Raw genomic sequence first — 3,546 nt, 5'->3', positions numbered from 1 at the left:
GCCTAGCTTTAGGAATGTTTAGCAAAGGAGAGGAAAGGGGAAAGGGCCAAACCTGCCTGCAGTGCTTGGACCTGTTAGGCAACCTTTCACACTCTGTATCATATGAGAGGGTTGGACTTAGTGCATGACTAATAACTTAGGCTTCCTTTTGTGTAACTTACCAGTAGAGGCTCAGTCATCCAATGTCTATGCTGAGGTGTCTGTTCTGGGACAGTAATGCACATCTTTAAGTGGTAGTTGCTGTAGCTGCTTGAGAGAGACTTAGTGATAGTATTTTTTACATTGCATCTTAGACCATGGCTCTAATTTATTTGATGATGGAGCTTACCTCATTCAAACTCTTCAAATAAAGCCAGGAATTAGAATTGGGAGTGAAAGTTAACATTGCTTTGATAGTTACTGCTTGACCTTCAGTTAACTTCCATAGTACAGCAATAAAGAGTTCAAGATCTCTGACAAGGGACTGGGACTTCTTCTCTACACAGTGAGATGTTTCTAGAGGAAGAGTCCATTGTAGGAGCACAGCTCTCTCAGGCCTTAGCATCTTTCAACAACAACCATATTTTTATTCCAGATCAGGATCATCAAACTATGGCCCAGGAGTCAAATGTGGTCCATCTGTTTGTATCATTGTTTTGCAAACTAAGAATGCTTTGTACATTTTGTGTGCATGTGGCACCAAGAAATGAATTCATGGCTTTGTACATACTAGGCAATTGCTCTACCAGTGACTCATATCTCTGGCCTTTTCTGGTTTTTTTTTTTTTTTTTTATCTTGAGTTAGGGTTACATTAAGCTATTCTTTTACACACTTTGGAACCCAAGCAGGCCTGGAATTCCTGATCCTCCTGCTTTAATCTACCAAGTAGCTAAGGAAACAAACATGTACCGCTAGGTCCAGATTGATGCACACACACACACACACACACACACACACACACACACACACACACACACATATATATATATATATATATATATATATATATATATTGCCTGCGAGACTTTAATGAATGACACACTATCCTGCGAACAGCTGCAATGCCAATGCCAAACAAAAATCCAACACCAAGACAGACTTCCTACTAATGCTCAGTGACGCTGGTTTGTGGGAAATCCCGTTCCTCTCTGCGCTTGAGGTTCCTTGATGGTGTATGAGGGAGGCTGGACTATCTGGTCTTCGCGGTTCCTCCAGACGGGATGCTATGGGATGAAGTTACCTCACCCAGCTGATGGGCACCCAGTAAGTGTCCTTGCTCAGCGCCTCTATGACAGATCTGAGCTGGCTGCAGACACCCTGCCTCATGAGCACAGTGTCTTTCAGGTGCCCATAGTGCTGATCAATGAAGGCAGCGGAGGCTGCCATCTCTTGCTGCTGTTCATCAAGTGGAACTTCTGGGTCCTCAGAGTCGGGGGACACCGGCGGCGTCTTCCTTTTCTCCTGAATTTCAGGCTTCACAAATATAACATAGAGCTTAAACTCGGGGGTCCTCAGGTGTCTTAGTGCTTCTGGTTCTACATCCACCAAACAAACTTTGTGTTTGGCCATAAAGGCCTGGATGGCCTCCAGGCTGATCCCATAGAAATCCTCCTTAAATTCGCCATGTTCCAGGAACTTGTTGTGAGGTATGTCGGCCTCAAATGCTTGCTTGGAGACAAAATGATACTCGATCCCTTCTCTCTCATGGCTCTTCCGAGGCCTGGTGGTGTGTGGAACAGCAACACCAAAGCGTTGGGGGTCCTCAGCTACCACCCTTTGCTTCAGTTCGTGCAGGTGGGCTCCCAGAGACCCAACGAGAACCACCAGGCAGGGCCGCTCCCCAGGCTGGTGTTGGTACCTGGCCACTTCCTCATAGGTCAGCAGCACCTGAGGCTCAGCTCCTGCAGGGACCTTTGCTTCCTGTGAGCCAACAATCCTCTCTCTGCAGCCTAGCCCGAAGCTTCTCTGAAGACCAGTCACATCGTGTCCTTTGAAGTTTCCATCACAGTCACAGGTCTCTTTGTCACAAGGCTGATCATAGGGGCGGGCTTTTTGAAGTTCTGGGGGCTTGGTATGGTGCCCGTGGTTCTCTCCAGTAGCTCAGCCTCCTCTCCTGGAACTGTTTGGAGGGAATGAGGTCAGCTCGAAGGTTGGTGTCTCCCACTCTCTTGGCCTACCACCAGGTGGGGTCATCTTGGCTCACCACCTCCAGGACCTGCCTCCGCTGGAAGGGCAGGCCTGCCTCCTGGCAGGGGATGGCACGGTCCTCCCGAGGGTCGTAGTGGAAGAGGGCACGCATGAATACCTTGCTCTCTTTGAAGCGGTCTTCCTTCTGGGTGGCAGGGATGATCTTGAGGGTGATGGATCCCTGGGACTGGGCCAGGATTTGGCTGCTCTCATCTGGACGCTTGTGCAGGACAGTGATCCCATTCACCTCTCGGAGCTCGTCGCCAACGTGGGCCAGACCGCTCCGATCTGCTGCACCCCCTCGCATGATCCTGGCCACCACGACAGCCCCCGAATGCTCATCCCTTCGGATAGTGGTCCCCAGGGGCTCCTTATTCTTCACCAAGCGAACAAGCTTCACCGATTCCTCTCCAAAATCCTCATCGATATTATCGGGCAGAGGGAGAAGAACAGGGTCAAAATTCTACTGGGCAACCATGTCATGGACCACGAGCACAGCCCTGAGGTGGGGGGTGGACAGCAGCTGTAGCAGCTCTCGCTCATCACTGTGTACAGAGGCAACCTGCAGCTCCTCCATCACATCCTCAGCAAGGGCCATGGTGCTGTGCAGGACTGGGGTCGGACTCCGCCTCTCATAATAGCGGAGTTTCTCGTGAATCTTCATTAAATAACCAAGGCTCCTCTCACTGAAGACATCCCCCAGGAAGCCCATCTCCTCCCTGTGGTTAGAATGAGGCCTGAGCTGAGAGGAGAGGAGTACCAGGGTCTCATGCAAACCCGAGTCTTCGGACAGTACTGGCATGCCTGTGCCCAGCAGATCGCCAGCTGCTCCTACAGTTTGTGTGGGTGGGAGAGGAGTCTCTCAGCAATGAACGCACATCACCCGGGTCTGCTTATGACCCTCTGTGAGGACAGAAGAAAGAAGACAGAAAAACAAAACGAAAAACCAAAAACAAACAAACAAAAAGTCACTTTTTTTCGGGAGAAAGTTGGGCAGGGAGCAAGATCTGTTGAGTGCACCTAAAATGCTAAAGACGCTACTCTTCTGATCAATGACAAAACCTTAAAGAGCAAATACTAAGGCACCCATTTTACCGATGAAGAAACAGAGGCTGGAGGTCCCTAAGTAACTTTTGAACCAGAACAGTTACTCAGATCACTTCTTCCAGACTGACCTTGGCAGTGCCAAAAGTCCCCCTGCCTTGTGCAGGATGCTCTTAACCACAGCTCTGCCCTCTCTACTGCTACCTCCCAAGAGTGCTTGCTCAAGCCTCAATATCCCTTCAACAAGTACCTGGTTAAGGCCTACAAGAACTCCCACCCCCGATCCCTCACCTCCAGCCCCTAACCCAAAGAGAGCCTCCAGTCTGAAGACAGTG

At 49.7% G+C, this 3,546-nt stretch overlaps 1 pseudogene across 1 annotated transcript; it reads right to left on the bottom strand.

Annotated features, from left to right (window-relative positions):
• Nucleotides 1–1,216: 1,216 nt before the first annotated feature.
• LOC308414796 (MAGUK p55 subfamily member 3-like) lies at nucleotides 1,217–2,969 on the bottom strand (annotated as a pseudogene). Its single transcript has one exon. The product of its transcript is annotated as an MAGUK p55 subfamily member 3-like (transcript).
• Nucleotides 2,970–3,546: the final 577 nt, after the last annotated feature.

This window comes from Micromys minutus (genome assembly GCF_963924665.1).
Source record: "Micromys minutus genome assembly, chromosome: X".
Lineage (NCBI taxonomy): Eukaryota > Metazoa > Chordata > Mammalia > Rodentia > Muridae > Micromys > Micromys minutus.
The sequence above is the reverse complement of the archived record's forward strand: the minus strand, read 5'-3'. Positions and strand labels throughout refer to the sequence as shown.